The 20,463-nt window shown below is 40.1% G+C and overlaps 1 pseudogene; it reads right to left on the reverse strand.

Moving 5' to 3' along the window:
• Positions 1 to 639: 639 nt before the first annotated feature.
• Positions 640 to 1,137, reverse strand: LOC108349170 (40S ribosomal protein S10 pseudogene; annotated as a pseudogene).
• Positions 1,138 to 20,463: the final 19,326 nt, after the last annotated feature.

Below are 20,463 nucleotides of genomic sequence, written 5' to 3' on the forward strand. Positions count from 1 at the left end.
AACGGGGCAATGTTGGTATTCTGTCTAAGCTCCACCCCCACAGCTACCTGGTAACAGCCAGGTATGCTCTGCACCACAGTTACCTGACAACAGCCAGGTACGCTCCACCCCACAGTTGCCTGGCAGCTGTATAAAGGGGGTGTCTTGCCCCCTCCTCTCCCTCTTGCTCTCTCTTGCCCTTACTCTTCTCTGCTCTCTTGCCCTCTTCCCTGTTCCTTCTCTCTATCCCGTTCTCCCTCCCCTCCACATACCCATGGCCGGCCTCCTTTGTTCCTCCCCACTTCTACTCTTCTTCTCTCATTGAACCTTTCCACATGGAACCATGTTGGCTTGGTGTGTTCTGTCTGGACTCAAGCTGAGATTTAAACCCCAACAATCACCCTCACTGACTCTTGGGAGCCTCCACTATCTCAGGTCTCTGGAACATCATAAAGATGCCCCCATTACCCAACTCCTGCCAGCTGTAGATTTACATTAATAATCGTGGCCATCTGGCCATCTCTCCTGTCTCTCCACACCTGATCCTGAATCCCTCATCCCATCTTCCACTCAGTTTTGTCCATCCATCTCCCTCCTATGACTATTTTATTACCCCCTTTTTTTCTTTAAAGTTTATTCAACACAACATAATCTCCAACTTCACTGAGGTGGCCCACCATGTCCACGACGGAAGCCCCCTCTAAATTGGAATTCTGTTGCTGAGCCAGCCCCACCCTCAGCTTTCTTGTCAGCTCCAGGGGGCACAGCACTCCTTCTGTAGGTGTCTCTGTCTGCCTCCCCTCTTATGAATCTTGCAGTCCTCTCACCCTCTGGACCTTTGGGCTGAGGCCTGCCAGTTTTGGGATGTCTGTGACGCAGGGTGGCGGGCACGATCTCCGGAAGTAGGTGCAGGTAATCTCGGAGGTACTGGATGCCCTCATTCGTGAGGTACCAGTAGAAAGGTCTCTAAGCAAACTGCTCCTTCACGTAGCCTCAACACTTGAGAAACTGCATGGCCTTCATGACATGAGGGTTGGGCACATTTTTGTCTGCCAGCTCAGGGTGTTTGGCCATGTGGACATCTTTTTTGGCAACCATCACTCCTTCCTTAAAAAGGATTTCTTAGATGTCAATCTGATTCTTTGTAGGCATCAACATCGTGGCAGCAGCAGGGTCTGAGGCAGAGACTCTTTTTACCCCCTTTTAAGTGAGATTCAAGCATCCTTACTTCGCCCTTCCTTCTTGTTTAGCTTCTCTGGGTCTGTGGAGTGTAGTATTTACATCCTGTACTTTATGGCTAATATCCACTTATATGTGAATACATACCATGCATGTCCTTTTGGGTTTGCATTACCATACTCAGGATGATATTCTCAAGTTCCTTCCATTTTTCTACAAAATTTAGGATGTCTTTGTTTTTACTAGCCGAATAGTTCATTGTATAGATGTACCACATTTTCTTTATCCATTCTTCAGTTGAGAAACATCTTAATTGTTTCCAGTTTCTGGCTACAAATAAAACTACTATGGACATAGTTAAGCAAGTATCTCTGTGGTAGAGTAGAACATCTTTTGAGTATATGCCCAGGAGTTGTATAGCTGGGTCTTGAGGTAGAACTATTCCAAGTTTTCTGAGAAACTGCCAAATTAATTTCCAAAGTAGATGTATACGTTTGCACATCTACCAACAATGGAGGAATGTTCCCCTTGCTCTACATCCTTGCCAGCATGGACGATCACTTGAGGTTTTGATCTTAGCCATTCTGACTGGTGTGAGTGGAATCTCAGAGCTGTTTTGATTTGTATTTCCCTGATGACCAAGGACTTTGAACATTTCTTTAAGTGTTTCTCAGCCCTTCAAGATTCATCCATTAAAAGTTCTGTTTAGCTTCATTCCACAATTTTTAATTGTGTTATTTGGCTTGTTGGTGTCTCACTTCTTGAGTTCTTTGTATATTTTGAATATTAGTCCTCTATCAGATATAGGATTGGTGAATATGTTTTCCCAATCTGTAGGCTGCTGTTTTGTCCTAACCACAGTGTCCTTTGCCTTATAGGAGCTTTTTAGTTTAATGAGGTCTTGTTGATTTTAGAGCCTGAGCCATTGGTGTTCTGTTTGGGAAGTTGTCTCCTGTAACCAATGAGTTCAAAGCTATTGCCCGGAGGGGGTTCTTTGGAACTTAAGGGTTCTTTGGAAAGTCAGTTATGTTGGATGGTGTTCTGCTAAGTCTAACACATGAAGGAATGTTTCATTGAAGCAGACACAGGTAAAAGACTAAGGCAGACTCGCAAAAGCATGTTTCCCTGAAGCAGACACAGGAGAAGGGATGTTCTGCTAAAGCAAGTACATGAAAGAACATGTGATGAAAGATTCTTTGCTAATGACACCTATGTATTGGTTTACCTTATGCTACATTGTTGAGCTCCATTTGTAGGGACTCCAATGAGAAAAATACATGCCAAAAAAATTTCTGGTGATGTGCTATAGTTTCTTGTTGAGTTCTCAGACTTGGGATGATAGAAAGAGTGATGTCAGATGAGACAGACTCACAAGCTGAGTCAAGACGCAACACGTGATGTTTGGAGGGAGTATAATAAGGACTTGATGGAAGCTGAGCCTGGCTTATTTAATAGAGGTAGCCGTACAATGCTCATTGGTCTTGTGTTTTCACTGATATTCCCTTTGTTGGGTGAGGTACAGCTGAGAATTTCTCCTGGCATCTCTCCTGGTGCCTCCTGTTTCTAGTGTCGTGACTGAGGCCTGGCTAGCTCAGTTAGTACAACATGAACCTCTTAATCTCAGGGTCATGGCTTTGGCCCCACTTTTGGTGCCACCTGTAACTTTAATTTTTTTTCAACCTTTATTTTTAATGATGCTTATTGAATGCTTTAACCTCCCTTCTACCCACCTACCCATCTGAGGTAGTGGAAAAGAAAGAATATGGGGAAAGTGAACCTGTTTAGAAAGGTTCCTTTTAGAAACTCCTGCTTGTGTTGTCACAGGTCAACAGTGACAGCTTGATCCACTCACAAACACCTCATGGATATACCATCAGTCTAGTTCAGTAGAGTTGGCATAACAAACAAGAATCAACAGGGGTGACACTACCTAAGAGAGACAGCCAGGCCAACAGTTTTCTCATATACATTTACTGTTTCTCTTTTATTTAATATTCGCAAGTAAGAGTTGAATCTAAATAACAGGCATTTTAGAAAATATATAAAAGTATACTGGTAAGTTATAATTAATTCTTTCCACCTGAATATTTCGAATAGCTTCCTTAATCAATTGTAATGTAGCATGAACCTCAGTACTAAGGACTCGTGCAGAGGCTAGGTCAGAATCTCCTTTAAGGACTTTTTGTTTATTAACTTGAGTATTTCTTATATACATTTCGAGTGTTATTCCCTTTCCCGGTATCTGGGCAAACATCCCCCTCCCCCCTCCCCTTCCTTATGGGTGTTCCCCTCCCAACCCTCCCCCCATTGCCGCCCTCCCCCCATAGTCTAGTTCACTGGGGGTTCAGTCTTAGCAGGACCCAGAGCTTCCCCTTCCACTGGTGCTCTTACTAGGATATTCATTGCTTCCTATAAGGTCAGAGTCCAGGGTCAGTCCATGTATAGTCTTTAGGTAGTGGCTTAGTCCCTGGAAGCTCTGGTTGCTTGGCATTGTTGTACATATGGGGTCTCGAGCCCCTTCAAGATCTTCCAGTTCTTTCTCTGATTCCTTCAACGGGGGACCTATTCTCAGTTCAGTGGTTTGCTGCTGGCATTCGCCTCTGTATTTGCTGTATTCTGGCTGTGTCTCTCAGGAGCGATCTACATCCGGCTCCTGTCGGTCTGCACTTCTTTGCTTCATCCATCTTTTCTAATTGGGTGGCTGTATATGTATGGGCCACATGTGGGGCAGGCTCTGAATGGGTGTTCCTTAAGTCTCTGTTTTAATCTTTGCCTCTCCCTTTCCTGCCAAGGGTATTCTTTTTCCTCATTTAAAGAAGGAGTGAAGCATTCACATTTTGATCATCCGTCTTGAGTTTCATTTGTTCTAGGCATCTAGGGTAATTCAAGCATTTGGGCTAATATCAATGAGTGCATACCATGTATGTCTTTCTGTGATTGGGTTACCTCACTCAGGATGATGTTTTCCAGTTCCAACCATTTGTCTACAAATTTCATAAAGTCATTGTTTTTGATAGCTGAGTAATATTCCATTGTGTAGATGTATCACATTTTCTGTATCCATTCCTCTGTTGAAGGGCATCTGGGTTCTTTCCAGCTTCTGGCTATTATAAATAAGGCTGCGATGAACATAGTGGAGCACGTGTCTTTTTTATATGTTGGGGCATCTTTTGGGTATATGCCCAAGAGAGGTATAGCTGGATCCTCAGGCAGTTCAATGTCCAATTTTCTGAGGAACCTCCAGACTGATTTCCAGAATGGTTGTACCAGTCTGAAACCCCACCAACAATGGAGGAGTGTTCCTCTTTCTCCGCATCCTCGCCAGCATTTGCTGTCACCTGAGTTTTTGATCTTAGCCATTCTCACTGGTGTGAGGTGAAATCTCAGGGTTGTTTTGATTTGCATTTCCCTTATGACTAAAGATGTTGAACATTTCTTTAGGTGTTTCTCAGCCATTCCGCATTCCTCAGCTCTAAATTGTTTGTTTAGCTCTGAACCCCATTTTTTAATAGGGTTATTTGTCTCCCTGCGGTCTAACTTCTTGAGTTCTTTATATATTTTGGATATAAGGTTTGCCAGAATTTTATTGAGTATTTCTGCGTCGATATTCATAAGGGAAATTGGTCTGAAGTTCTCTTTCTTTGTTGGGTCTTTGTGTGGTTTAGGTATAAGAGTAATTGTGGCTTCATAGAAGGAATTCGGTAGTGCTCCATCTGTTTCAATTTTGTGGAATCGTTTGGATAATATTGGTATGAGGTCTTCTATGAAGGTCTGATAGAATTCTGCACTAAACCCGTCTGGACCTGGGCCCTTTTTGGTTGGGAGACCTTTAATGACTGCTTCTATTTTCTTAGGAGTTATGGGGTTGTTTAACTGGTTTATCTGTTCCTGATTTAACTTCGGTACCTGGTATCTGTCTAGGAAATTGTCCATTTCCTGCAGATTTTCAAGTTTTGTTGAATATAGGCTTTTATAGTAAGATCTGATGATTTTTTGAATTTCCTCTGAATCTGTAGTTATGTCTCCCTTTTCATTTCTGATTTTGTTAATTTGGACACACTCTCTGTGTCCTCTTGTTAGTCTGGCTAAGGGTTTATCTATCTTGTTGATTTTCTCAAAAAACCAACTTTTGGTTCTGTTGATTCTTTCTATGGTCCTTTTTGTTTCTACTTGGTTGATTTCAGCTCTGAGTTTGATTATTTCCTGCCTTCTACTCCTCCTGGGTGTATTTGCTTCTTTTTGTTCTAGAGCTTTTAGGTGTGCTGTCAAGCTGCTGACATATGCTCTTTCCTGTTTCTTTCTGCAGGCACTCAGCGCTATGAGTTTTCCTCTTAGCACAGCTTTCATTGTGTCCCATAAGTTTGGGTATGTTGTACCTTCATTTTCATTAAATTCTAAAAAGTCTTGAATTTCTTTCTTTATTTCTTCCTTGACCAGGTTATCATTGAGTAGAGCATTGTTCAATTTCCACGTATATGTGGGCATTATTCCCTTATTGTTATTGAAGACCAGTTTTAGGCCGTGGTGGTCCGATAGCATGCATGGGATTATTTCTATCTTTCTGTACCTGTTGAGGCCCGTTTTTTGACCAATTATATGGTCAATTTTGGAGAAAGTACCATGAGGAGCTGAGAAGAAGGTATATCCTTTTGCTTTAGGATAGAATGTTCTATAAATATCTGTTAAGTCCATTTGGCTCATGACTTCTCTTAGTCTGTGTATGTCTCTGTTTAATTTCTGTTTCCATGATCTGTCCATTGATGAGAGTGGGGTGTTGAAATCTCCTACTATTATTGTGTGAGGTGCAATGTGTGTTTTGAGCTTTAGTAAGGTTTCTTTTACGTATGTAGGTGCCCTTGTATTTGGGGCATAGTTATTTAGGATTGAGAGTTCATCTTGGTGGATTTTTCCTTTGATGAATATGAAGTGTCCTTCCTTATCTTTTTTGATGACTTTTAGTTGAAAATTGATTTTATTTGATATTAGAATGGCTACTCCAGCTTGCTTCTTCCGACCATTTGCTTGGAAAGTTGTTTTCCAGCCTTTCACTCTGAGGTAGTGTCTGTCTTTGTCTCTGAGGTGTGTTTCCTGTAGGCAGCAGAATGCAGGGTCCTCGTTGCCTATCCAGTTTGTTAATCTATGTCTTTTTATTGGGGAGTTGAGGCCATTGATGTTGAGAGATATTAAGGAATAGTGATTATTGCTTCCTGTTATATTCATATTTGGATGAGAGGTTATGTTTGTGTGCTTTTCTTCTCTTTGTTTTGTTGCCAAGATGATTAGTTTCTTGCTTCTTCTAGGGTATAGCTTGCCTCCTTATGTTGGGCTTTACCATTTATTATCCTTTGTAGTGCTGGATTTGTAGAAAGATATTGTGTAAATTTGGTTTTGTCATGGAATATCTTGGTTTCTCCATCTATGTTAATTGAGAGTTTTGCAGGATACAGTAACCTGGGCTGGCATTTGTGTTCTCTTAGGGTCTGTATGACATCAGTCCAGGATCTTCTGGCCTTCATAGTTTCTGGCGAAAAGTCTGGTGTGATTCTGATAGGTCTGCCTTTATATGTTACTTGACCTTTTTCCCTTACTGCTTTTAATATTCTTTCTTTATTTTGTGCATTTGGTGTTTTGACAATTATGTGACGGGAGGTGTTTCTTTTCTGGTCCAATCTATTTGGAGTTCTGTAGGCTTCTTGTATGCCTATGGGTATCTCTTTTTTTAGGTTAGGGAAGTTTTCTTCTATGATTTTGTTGAAGATATTTACTGGTCCTTTGAGCTGGGAGTCTTCACTCTCTTCTATACCTATTATCCTTAGGTTTGATCTTCTCATCGAGTCCTGGATTTCCTATATGTTTTGGACCAGTAGCTTTTTCCGCTTTACATTATCTTTGACAGTTGAGTCAATTATTTCTATGGAAACTTCTGCTCCTGAGTTTCTCTCTTCCATCTCTTGTATTCTGTTGGTGAAGCTTGTATCTACAGCTCCTTGTCTCTTCTTTTGGTTTTCTATATCCAGGGTTGTTTCCATGTGTTCTTTCTTGATTGCTTCTATTTCCATTTTTAATTCCTTCAACTGTTTGATTGTGTTTTCCTGGAATTCTTTCAGGGATTTTTGTGACTCCTCTCTATGGGCTTCTACTTGTTTATTTATGATTTCATGGAATTCTTTCAGGGATTTTTGCAATTCCTCTCTGTAGGCTTCTACTTGTTCTCTAAGGGAGTTCTTCATGTCTTTCTTGAAGTCCTCCAGCATCATGATCAGATATGATTTTGAAACTAGATCTTGCTTTTCTGGTGTGTTTGGATATTCCATGTTTGTTTTGATGGGAGAATTGGGCTCCGATGGTGCCATGTAGTCTCGGTTTCTGTTGCTTGGTTTCCTGTGCTTGCCTCTCGCCATCAGATTATCTATAGTGTTACTTTTTTCTGCTATTTCTGACAGTGGCTAGACTGTCCTATAAGCCTGTGTGTCAGGAGTGCTGTAGACCTGTTTTCCTGTTTTCTTTCAGCCTGTTATGGGGACAGAGTGTTCTGCTTTCGGGCGTGTAGTTTTTCCTCTCTACAGGTCTTCAGCTGTTCCTGTGGTCCTGTGTCTTGAGTTCACCAGCCAGGTCACTTGCAGCAGAAAAGTTGGTCTTACCTGTGGTCCCAAGGCTCAAGTTTGCTCTCGTGGTGCTGCCCACGAGCTCTCTGCGGCGGCAGCAACCAGGAAGATCTGTGCCGCCGTTTCCGGGAGCTTCAGTGCACCAGGGTTCCAGATGGCGTTTGGTGTTTTCCTCTGGAATCAGTAATGTGTGCAGAGTGCAGTCTCTTCTGGTTTCCCAGGCATGTCTGCCTCTTTGAAGGTTTAGCTCTCCCTCCCACGGGATTTGGGTGCAGAGAACTGTTTATCCGGTCGGTCCCTTCAGGTTCCGGCAGTGTCTCAGATGCAGGGGACCTGCTGCTGCTGTGCCCTTATCCAAGAGAACCCAGAGGCCGTGTACAGTTTCCTCTTGGGCCAGGGATGTGGGCAGGGGTGGGCAGTGTTGGTGGTCTCTTCCGCTCTGCAGTCTCAGGAGTGCCCACCTGTCCAGGCAGTGAGGTCTCTCTCCCACGGGGTTTGGGAGCTTAGAGCTGCTGCGGGCAGGGATCTGTGGGTTTGGGACTCCCGCTAAAAACCAGAAGTGTCCGGTCCTTTAAGGACATTTTTAAATGGTTGTAGTTCATTTGTGGAAATGTATAAGAGGAGTATCATGCAATTAATATGACCCAAAGTTTTTAAAATTATATTTGAAGCTGGATTTGTTGTATTTTTTTCTGGTGCGATTTCAGGACCATTTTTTTATTTCAAATTAGCTAATAGTAGTATACTGTAAAAGTTTGAATAGTAGGCATTTTGTTTTGCAAAATAAAATGATACTCCACATAATGTACAATACAAGCTTGAGGATGTTTTTGTCACATTGGCAACAAGGCATCTGTAATATATTGGCGACACACGGTAAGCCTGTTCATCATTCCTTAAGGAAGAATTTCCCATTGATATCTCTGTTTAGGCTCCTTGTTTTTAAGTACAGGTACAGACAAAGCAAGGTTTTCTTTATAATGTGAGGCTAAAGGAATATCACAATAAGAGACAATCTATAAGAGTGGTTGTGTGCGGGGGAGGAGGGGCATCCTGGTTGCAAAGGCTCCATAAGCTACATCATTTTATCTACAGCAGTAAATCTTGCTATTTCCTGTGGGTTTTCTTATTGTTGTTTGTTTCTTTGTTTTGGTATGGTGAAAATATTATTCCAAGGATTATTAAAGGGCTCGATAGCTCTGTATCCAACTGTTGCTATATCAGTAAATTAAGGTGCTCTAATATTTTTGCTTTTATTCTTCACTGATCAAGCCAAATTTGTGTAGTGGTAATAGAGTTCGTAGATTATCAGTGACCATGCCTACAAATTTGAGTATCTTAAACCAAAACTACCTTTCTTAGCAAAAGTCTCAACGGACAACTATAAACTATTCCATTTTTTCCAGTTTTAGGGGCATAGGTGCCTTGGAAGAGATAGTAGTAATTTCCACTTAAGAAAACAAAACTTGAGCCACAGCAAATAAGTAGCATTACAAAGATTACTAATCGGGTCTTGGTTCAATATCAAAATGTTTCTAACATAGGAGACAGTTATTCTGAGGAAAATTCTCCTTTATAAAAGAGAAAAGGAGGAGTTGTGGAGCAGTGGCCCATGCCAGAAAACTTAGTAAAATCAAGTGGATTCAGAAACCCTGGTACTCTCATACCTGAGGACTGTAGGTGTTTCATTTACTCCCAACCAGGTTTCTGTCCTGGAACATGACCACGACACCCCACGGAGAGGACTGTGATAATCAGTCATGTAGCAGCAGCAGCCAAAGCCCCTTCACATACAGATAAGGCATCCCTAACACCTTAGACCAAGCCAATAGAAAGCATCTAGGTTTAGACCCCAACCCACCCTAAAATGTATTTAAGACCCTGTCCACAAGGAATAAAACATGGGAGTTATTTCGTCAAAGATCTTCTGAGAATGTCTGTCATAAAGAGCTGTAACACCTTGGGGAAGAGTTCTCTCTTGCAGCTTTTATTGCTAGAAGCTGCTCAAGCCTACCACAGTCACTTCCTGCTCAGTGGCCCGGTACCCACTCCGGAGCAGGAGCAGCAGAGACCACGGAAGACACTGCCCCTTCCCTTCAGAGAGTGTAACTCTTTGGCTGTTCAAGCAGGGCCAGAGCCACCCACATCTCCACAGATAGCGTCTGGTACTCACACTGGCAACTGGCCACCACATGGGTCAAGAACAGTGGAAGCACTGCAACTGATACCACGGGAAGGTGAGCCCCCACCCCCCAACTCTGGAGACAAGCAACCTGTCCTTTTCCAGCTGTGCTTTTAGTCAGCACCATCGCATGGATTTGGACAAGCTGAAGGGTCAACTGAAACCTTCTGGCCAGAGCTACTCTTTGGTGTGGGTTGAAGGTCCCTTTAGCTCCTGTCTAAATCCCAACAACCCATAACAGGCATTGGTACAGTTTCTATATCTAATTTCTCCTTAAAACAAAAACAGAAGACTCAGCCAATATAAGCCACAGGGCAGCTGCCAGTTCTTAAATATGTGGGAAGGCTTAGTGTCTTGGACCTCCGTGGAATCCCCCAAAGCCAATAGGTCAAAGGAATGTTCCTATTGGAAAAGACATTTTTTCTCGTTTCTGACATGGTCTACTGCCCCACAAACTTGTCCTCATTATATGTATACGAATGTCTGCTGTATGTATCTTGTATATTCTTCAGGATTTCTTCATCTTAGTATCTCAGAAGGGGTTTTGTTGTTGTTGTTTTATTTTTTAACCCAGGTTGGGAATCCAAAACCAATGAAAAATGAAAGAGTGTGACTAATTAGGCCATTTCCATAATTAAAAGTCAGAAACAATAATCTTATCATTAGTACCAGTATCAATAAGGCAAGAAAAATGTTTATCTTTTAAGAGTTAAAGAGGACTGTTCCATCATAATATGCCGTGATCACATGATATGTACTTTGAAACCCATGCTCTCCTCTTTCTGAATTTCTTTAGTTCATGTGCATACAGGGTAATAACAGCAATTAAGCAATAGAATGTCTCTTGCCAATAAAAAGCATCTCTCTTGAAGACATCTGGGTCTTAATTTCTCCAGTATAATTTTTCATCAACTTCACCAGGAACAACTATAGCAATACCTCTAAATTTAGGCTACCCCCCAATTAATCCCACTTTGCCTGGGGTTTAGTACACCATGTGGCCATACATTGCAGTTTTAAGTACTACATTTCTAGTTGTTAGCAGATCTAATCCTGTTAAGAGAAGATAAAATGGTCTATTTGCTGAGTTTGTGCCTTGAATTGTTGATGGCCTCTATTATTTCCTGTTGCCGTGGACATGAAGGTGAGGGGTTGTCCATCTTTATCAAATTTACATTTAAATTGATTAGTCCATTGGTTTCCCTTATGACACCTGGGACATAGCCCTTGTGGAAAACATGGAGAATTTGGCATCCTAAAATTACCATTAGTGTGTGAGCCACCCTTCCTGGGTAAGTAATTTCTTCCCTTTACCCCTTTCCTCCCTTTCCCTTTATGATATGCAAACCTCAGGTCTAGCTCCAGACAAGACCCTCAAACTCTCTTTCAGTTTTAACCATCTTTTTCTGAGTAAGTTGAACAACAGCTGATTTCTCAATAGAAACCATGAAAGGCAGAAGAGCCTGGAACAATGCATTTTAAGTCCTAAAGCACCATGGCTGCCAACCTATACTACTGTACCCAGCAAAACTATCTTTCATAGTTGAAGGAGAAAAGAAAATTTTCTATGATCCAAACAGCCTTAAAAATTTATATTTAGTGAATGCTTCACTCCTTCTTTAAATGAGGAAAAAGAATACCCTTGGCAGGGAAGGGAGAGGCAAAGATTAAAACAGAGACTGAAGGAACACCCATTCAGAGCCTGCCCCACAGGTGGCCCATACATATACAGCCACCCAATTAGACAAGATGGATGAAGCAAAGAAGTGCAGACCGACAGGAGCCGGATGTAGATCTCTCCTGAGAGACACAGCCAGAATACAGCAAATACAGAGGCGAATGCCAGCAGCAAACCACTGAACTGAGAATAGGTCCCCTATTGAAGGAATCAGAGAAAGAACTGGAAGAGCTTGAAGGGGCTCGAGACCCCAAAAGTACAACAATGCCAAGCAACCAGAGCTTCCAGGGACTAAGCCACTACCTAAAGACTATACATGGACTGACCCTGGACTCTGACCCCATAGGTAGCAATGAATATCCTAGTAAGAGCACCAGTGGAAGGGGAAGCCCTGGGTCCTGCTAAGACTGAACCCCCAGTGAACTAGTCTATGGGGGGAGGGCGGCAATGGGGGGAGGGTTGGGAGGGGAACACCCATAAGGAAGGGGAGGGGGGAGGGGGGAGGGGGATGTTTGCCCGGAAACCGGGAAAGGGAATAACACTCGAAATGTATATAAGAAATACTCAAGTTAATAAAAAATAAAAAAAATTAAAAAAATTAAAATACCTTTTAAAATACAAAAAAAATTATATTTAACAAAAATTGCTAAACAGAATACTTCAAAGAATTACTTAAAACTGAAGAGAAGAATAAACATAGGCAAGCAACTCCAGAGGAAAAAATGAAGTTATAATTTAATAAAAGCAAACTGCAACTTAGAACCAAAACCAGAAAAAAAAAACTACTAATGAAATTAAAGGCACATATTAACACAAACCCAAGAATAGTGGGTGATTTAAACATCTTTCTCCAATAGGTAGGTTAATGTGGACAAAAACTTGACAGAGACAGCCTAGAATTAAATGACATTTTACATCAAGCAGACCTAAGACATTTCTACACAGCATTCCATCCAAACACCAATAAGGTTACACTCTACATGGCAGAACATGGAATCTTCTCTAAAATAGACCACACTCTGGGACACAAAGCAAACCCTTAACAAATACAGAACAAAAGAAAACAACAACAACCAAAAAAGAAAAAATTATGTATCCTATCTGACCAAAAACATAATAAAATTAGAATCAACAACAAACAAAACTCTTTAAGTGTATAAGTCATAGAGATTAAACATCATTACATTCCTAAGTGATAAATGGTCAAAAAAAGAATCAAAACATTGCTAGAAATAAATGAGAATGAGAATAGAAAATGCACATAATTCTGGGATATATTAAAAGCAATTCTAAGAGGAAAATTTATAGCCTTCTGTGCCTATTTTAAAAAATCAGACAGAACACAGTTAAATGACTTAATGAAGCAACTTAAGGATTGAGAAAAACAAGAACAAAGCAAGCAGACATCCCTATCCTAATGTCTGACAAAATATATCAAAATAAAACTAACCAGAGGAGTTAAAATGGGAGACTTAATCCTTATCAAGGCAACAGTCATCCAAGAAGATATTACTATTCTAATATATGTATTCATACATACATCAAACTCTGGTGTACCCAGTAGTATAAGAAATAACTACTGGATTTAGAGATATCAACTGAAATCATCCCCTTAATATTAGATGATTTCAATACTCGACATTTTGCCAGATGAGTCATCTGGACAAAAAAATACAGAAATATCAGAATTAAATGATATAATACATTATATGGTCCTAACAGAAATATACAGAATATTCCACCCAAACACCCAAGAATATGTATTTTTTGAAGCAACTTTTCTAAAATAGAAAAAGGTTTTCTAAAATAGACCACATTCTGGGACACAAAACATGTTTACAAATTCAAAAAGACTGAAATAACTCTGTGTGTCCTATCTAACCACAATGGAGCGAAACTTAAAACTGACAGCACATGGGGTTGGGGATTTGGCTCAGTGGTAGAGCGCTTGCCTAGGAAGTGCAAGGTCCTGGGTTCGGTCCCCAGCTCCGAAAAAAAGAAAAAAAACCTGACAGCACACAAATATCTAGTAAAGTTTACTTACTAAATTAAACAACTCATTCTGAATGATGAATGGGTCAAAGAAGAAAGCAAAAAAGAAATTAAAAAAGTTGGAATTAAATGAAAACACAGGGGGCTGGGGATTTAGCTCAGTGGTAGAGCGCTTACCTAGGAAGTGCAAGGCCCTGGGTTAGGTCCCCAGCTCCGAAAAAAAAAGAACCAAAAAAAAAAAAAAAAAAAAAAAAGAAAGAAAACACAGTGCAACAAAGCCTGTGGAACACATTGAAAACAGTGTGACAGGAAAAACGTGTAGTTCTAACTGCCTACATTTAAAAAACTCAGAAAGAACACAAATAAAACACTTAATGAAGATACAACTCAAAATTTTAACTAAGCTCAAACCTAATCATCGACAAAAATATTAATTTTTAAAAATCACATTAGATATGAGTGGCATAGAAGCAAAGAAAATAATACAAAAAAATCTAATCTAAGAGCTGTTTCTCTGAGAAGATAAATAAGAATGGCAAACCCTTGGCCCGGTTAGCCAAAAGAAAAAAAAAAAAAGAGAGAGGGCCCAAATTAAGAGAACTGGAAATAAACAGGGAAATATTAAACACAAAAGAAATTCAGAATAGTATAAGGGAATGCTTTAAAAACCTGTACTACCGTAAGTTGAAAATCTAAAAGAAAATGGATGAATTTCTAAATTTGTCCAACCACCAAAGTTAAACCAAGAGTTCAACAACTTAAACAGATCCATAACAAATGAAGATATTGAAATAGTAAGAAAAGCCTTCAAAATGAAACAAGTTTGGTCTAGAAGTAGTCACAGAAGAATTCATCCAGACCTTCTAAGAATATTTCTAGTCAATTCTTTTTAAACTATTCAAAAATAACAACAGAAATAATGTTGCCAAGCCCTTTCTATGAAGCCAGTAGTCACTCTACTATCCAAACCTGCCAAAGACACAAAAACCAACCAAGAAAACTGCAGGCCGATATCACTGAAGAAGATAGATTTAAAAAACTGTCAATAAAATACTTGCAAACCAAGTACAGACATAAGTAAATATGATTATCCACCATGACTATGTTGACTTTATACTTGAATGCAGTTAGAATTCAATATACAAGACTCAATAAATGTAATAACCATATAAATGGATTTGAAAACAAAATCACATGATTGTCTCAATAGACACTGTAAAAGCTTTTGACAAAATCCACCTTTCCTTCACAATAAAAGTCCTATGGATTGTAGGACTGCAGGGGGTATACATCAACATAATAAAAGCTATATATGAGAAGCCCACAGCCAAAATCATCCTAAATATAGAGGAGTTTGAAACAATGCATTGAAATTGGGGACCAGACTGTCCACTATATCTACTCTTATTCAATATGGGACTTGAAGCACTTACTAAAGTATTAAGACAAAAGAAGGAAACTGAAGAGATACAGATAGGAAAAGAATATCCCTATTTGCAGATGGAATGATATTAAGCATTACAGATCCAGACACTTCTACCAGGAAACTTTGAGAAACGACAAACATATTCAGTAATGGAGCAGGATAAAATATGTACTTGCAGCCACACAGCCCAGGTGGCTAGATCACACACAAGATGTTCCCCAATCTGGGGTCACTTAGGTCCAGGCAGGCACAGGAAGCCTAAATTGACCCCTGCCCAGTGTCATGCAGGACAAACAGGGCATGGCACTCCTCATGACCCCAAACTCCCAGAGGTCCTGGGTGCCACTAAGATAAAGAAGTTAAATGGTAAAGAGAAAGAGAAGCAGAAGAATATGGGCACAATGAAGAGAGGCAGAACTAGAGGCTTGAGAGTAGTAAGTAACAGCTTTGAGTAGCTGGTCATGCCATCTAAAGCCCTGTCTGGTTCTGTGGCCTTAAGGACTGTTACACCACAGACCAGGTGAATGTCCCTGGTCTGGGCTGCTGCCTAAGGCCATGTTGATGTCTGAGGGCTGTGCAGTGCTGGCCCTGCCACTAGTTAGCAGGGAGAACAGCCATCCTCCCTTCTCCCTGCACCTTGCCCATGAACCCAGGAACCAAATAAAAGCTGACCCTGGTTGCATGGGTTGTGGTGAGCTGGCTCTGAGGACATGAGGTTGGGAAAGCTGTCCCTGCCATTTGTCTGCCTTGTGGTGGCATGGGCAAGGGAAAGATGCCTTTCCCCCTCACCCCTTGCCACCTGGGACAGGTGGGAGAGCTGGCCCCTGGGTCATGAGAATGGACGAGCTGGTCCTGCCCCTTGCCTGCTGCCCCATTGAGTGTTCCAGCTGAGACAGTGCCGGAGAGCTCACCTTAGCGTTATGAATGCTGGAGAGTTGGTGGGCTCTCCAGCCCAGCTACCACTCAGACCCAGATTCAGGGGCTTTGAGTTGGCCATCACCAAATCTACCCCATCTGTGCACTACTGGAGTGCATGAAGGGGCAAGTACTATAGATCCAAAGCTGCAGGATCTCCATTACACAAGGCAACAACAGGCTATCTGAGAGAAATCCCAGTGAGGATCCCGTATTGATAATGTAGGATGAGCCAGAAGCTTCAAACCAGACCAGAGACTCATTGCAATGAATATTTACAGGTAAAGAAGTATGGACAACGTGGTATACTGTGGGCCACCCTGTCACCCACTACACCTTTCACAATGAGATTTTTTTTTTTCCTTTTGAGAGGGATGTTGCAAGGGTAGAGAATGGGTATAAAGGGATAGGGAGACGAGTGGGATTGGGGTACGTGATGTGAAATTCATGAAGAATCAATAGAAAGTTAAATTAAAACAGGATAAACTTGCACAAATCAATAGCTTTTCTATACACCACCAACAAGCATGCATTATAAAAGATTCTGAACACATTCCCATTCACAATAGTTCCATAGAATATAAAATATCTAGGAAGAAACTTAACCAAGGAAGTGAAGAACCTCTACAAGGAAAACTTGAAGCCTCTGAGGTAAGAGATAAAGACACTAGAAAATAGATAAACATCCCATGCTCTGCTCATGGATTGGTAGAATTAATATTGTGAAAAATCACCATTATTCCAAAAGTTACTATAGATTCGGTGCAGTCACAATGGAAATTCTCATCTCATTTCTTATTTAACTAGAGAAAAAAGCTATGTTAAAATTAATTTGGAACCCAAAAGACCCGAGATATTCAGAACAAAGATATTGTGAACAAAATCAACATGCTGGATGGATTACCATTCCAGATCTCAAGATACATTATAGACCAGGGACACAAAACCAAAGGCCTAAGTACGTGGACATATAATGTCATCCATTTAATATTTGACAAAGATGCCAAGCTGGAGAAAAGATTAATACCAAAATATATAAGAATATAAAAGAGGATAAAAACAAAAGAAAACACATATCCCATTCAAAAATGGGCCTAAGATCTGAACAGAAATTTCTCAAAAGAAGAAAATATGCACTCTGGAAATATATAGAATTTTCAAAAATTGAAAAATAACCACCATATGTCCCAGCTATAGTGCTCCTTGTGATATCCCCAAGCACTTTAAAGCCCAGAAGATTATGGCTGAATTGCAGACCATTAGACATTGAGCTATTTCTGATTGTTATTGTGCCCTGGATATATCCTCGGATTTAGAAAGCACATAATTCTACCTGTTTGGGATTTCAACACTTGAAGCACTTCTAAATAGGTAGTTAGATGGCCCTAGAATAATGTAGACTCATATTTTGGAATTATTATCCAGAAGCTACTCAAGCTGAAGCTAGCCTCACTGGGCTCTTTCTAGCACACACTTGACCATTTGTACAGTGGGATAAGGGGCTGGAACTTATAGATTAAAACTAGAAAACGCAATCAATCTCTCCATTGGCTTATTTGCTGGTACTTAAAACTTAAAAACTTAAAAACTGTTGCTAAAAAAATAGAAAAATAATCTCAGCGATATAACTTAATGGAATTTATAGAGAAATTCAGATAACCAAACAAATTATACTCACAAAAAACCTACATTACATCAATTTGTATGATGAAAAGAAAAGAAAGTCCCATTTAAAAAGGCAGAAATTAGACGTTCACGGTGCCTATTTAACTCCTCCCCTAACCTATGGTTACAGACCACAAAAAGAGACCTCTTCTATAAGCAGAATAGAAGTAAGCTCCTTACCTTATGACAAGACTGCAGGAAGAATACCTCCTAGGGATGCCTAGTGCCAGGCTGGAACCTGTGGACCTAGGATTCAAGATGACTACAGAGGAAAGTTCCAGGTTTCACCCAACATCAAACTGATCATTGGTTCTACATTCTCCCAGTACAAAAGGAATCCTGTGACCCACATGATCCTCGATCTAGACATTTTTGCTACCAACCTTCTGCTTTGAAAGCAGGCTCCAGGCTGTTGTTACCCACAGGCCCACATTCTGGAAGATGATGCATATACTCTTGAGAAATATGGGAACATTGCAAGAGAAATGTGCCCCTCCCTGTGGACTCTGGTACAGTCTTCTTGCTAGCCAAGAAGCAAGATTCTAGTTCTATTAACATTGCTGTCACTGTAGAGCTAGAATTCGTTTTAATATGGATATTTTATGTGAAAGCAGTAGTTCTCAACGTTCCTAATGCTTCCTCATAGTGTGGTGACCCACAGCCATAACATTATTTTGTCGCTACTTCGTAACTGTAATTTTGCTACAGTTCTGAATTAGAATGTAAATATTTTTGGAGACAGATTTGTCAGAGGGCTTGCGACTCAACAGGTTAAGAAACACTGTATAAAGAAAAAAAAAGAACCAGGCTTAAGGTCTATATTAAAATATCTTTATCAAATCTCAACTCTACTTCATAAACTGACTTCTCTGAAATTCTTTTTTATGTTGAAGTCATGAATTCAGATTGGGCTTGTACTGAGGTCCCTAGAACAGTAGAGGGACTCCTCAGGCAACTGGGCACAACAGGATAGAGCTTTACACCCTGTCTCTGTCCCAAACACCCATATGCTCACTCCAGCATACCCTAGTGACAGGCCAATCCCAACAGAATCAAATTTGAGATGCTCCTTGTGCACCTATATACCATGATTTATCATATAGTGACTCAAAACCTAAATCATTTCACCCAAGTACTCAAGTTGTAAGCCCTTACCTGTTTGTCTAACAATCTGTTCTGACAAAGGGCTTGCTCTAAGGGGAAGCAGCAGTGTTTGGAGACTCGAAGAGGTACCCATCTTTCCACATTTGCACTAACCAAGGTAAGACCATGGGGATCATAAATGAGCAGGCAATCTTAACACCAGGAAGCAGGACTAAGCCTCGGTTCATAATCCTAAGGAGGGACTATCTGGCAATGGATTACAGATAATTCTTTGAGAAAGATTGGAGAAATACAAAAAATATAGACAAAAAAACCGAATAAGACCAGACTAATAATATATAAGAAAAATGTGAAAATAAGAAGAACAAATGCTGTTGAACCTTTATTTATAGAACGAACAAACAAAACCAGAAACAGTTGGTGTGGTAAAAGACAATGACTAAACCTTAAAAGCCATTGATGATCTGATAGCAAGCAGACTTGCTCATACAAAAAAACATGGACGAATGAGCTCAAAGACAGGTGTTTGAAATTACCTTGTGAAAAGAGTGAAAAGTTAAAAAAAATAAAAGTGCACATAGCATAAGTGATTTATGTAGCACCAATGAAAACCAACAACAACAACAACAACAACAACAACCCATTGTGATAGTTTCAGAAATTATCAAGGAGTACAAAGACTAAAAGGACATATAGTGAACCTGAGGAGAAATATATACAGTCAATTATAAGGAAATTAAATAATAACACAAACCTTACAGTACAATCCATTACTTTGTATGCCAATTCTTTCTTTTAACAGAAAATAGAACATAACATTGCCTGGTATATTATTATAAACTCGTAATTTATGAATAAAAATAATTTTGAAGTGAACAAAAACTGATGTGTGTGTGTAAATGTGCGTATGTGCGCACACACACACACGCGCGCGCGCACACACACACACACACACACACACACACACACACTTTTTTAAGGCTTCCAGCAGAATATGCAGAAGGGATCTTTCAGGCCAGAAGAATGTGAAGCATTTAAAGCCCTGATAGAAAATAAAAATCTCACAGAGAAGCTATTCCTAGAATGAACGCTATTCAGAAGTAAAGGGGACGTGTCTATTTCTTATCCTCTTCAAAAAGAAGTTAAAATAGATCAACCGCCTTAATGTAAGAGGTGGAACTTAGAATCAACTTGATGAAAGCATAAAAGAAACTCTTGAAGACATAAAATGAACAACTTCTAAATTGCTCAGGACCTAACAGTAGTAAATGACAAATGGGGTTGCTGAAATGAAAATCGCACAGCTAAGGAAACCATCATCAGAGTAAAGGCTTGGAGAAAAATTTTACCAGAAATTCACTTGGTGGGGTATTAATATACATAATAATAAATGGTTCAAACATGAAATAACCAAATAATAATCCAATCTGTACATTATAAGCATTACTCAAAATGGCCAATTAAGTAAATAAAAAATGTGTAGTCTTAGAATGATGCAAATAGAAACAAGATATCCTATCTCATGTCAGTCAAAAAGGCTATCACCAAAAGAAATGGTGATGAAGAGATGATGGTTGGAGAGGAGGCAAACTGAACCACTGTTGGTAGCAATGTAGATTAGTCCTGCTGCTTAGAACATCAGTATGGACGTTCCTGAAACGCAAAGTAGAACTTCCATATGCCTCAGACCTTATATTCCTGTATATGCAACTGAAGGCATAATCTTCAGAATACAATA

The sequence above is a fragment of the Rattus norvegicus genome, chromosome X, assembly GCF_021556685.1.
Source record: "Rattus norvegicus strain SHRSP/BbbUtx chromosome X, alternate assembly SHRSP_T2T, whole genome shotgun sequence".
Classification (NCBI taxonomy): Eukaryota; Metazoa; Chordata; class Mammalia; order Rodentia; family Muridae; genus Rattus; species Rattus norvegicus.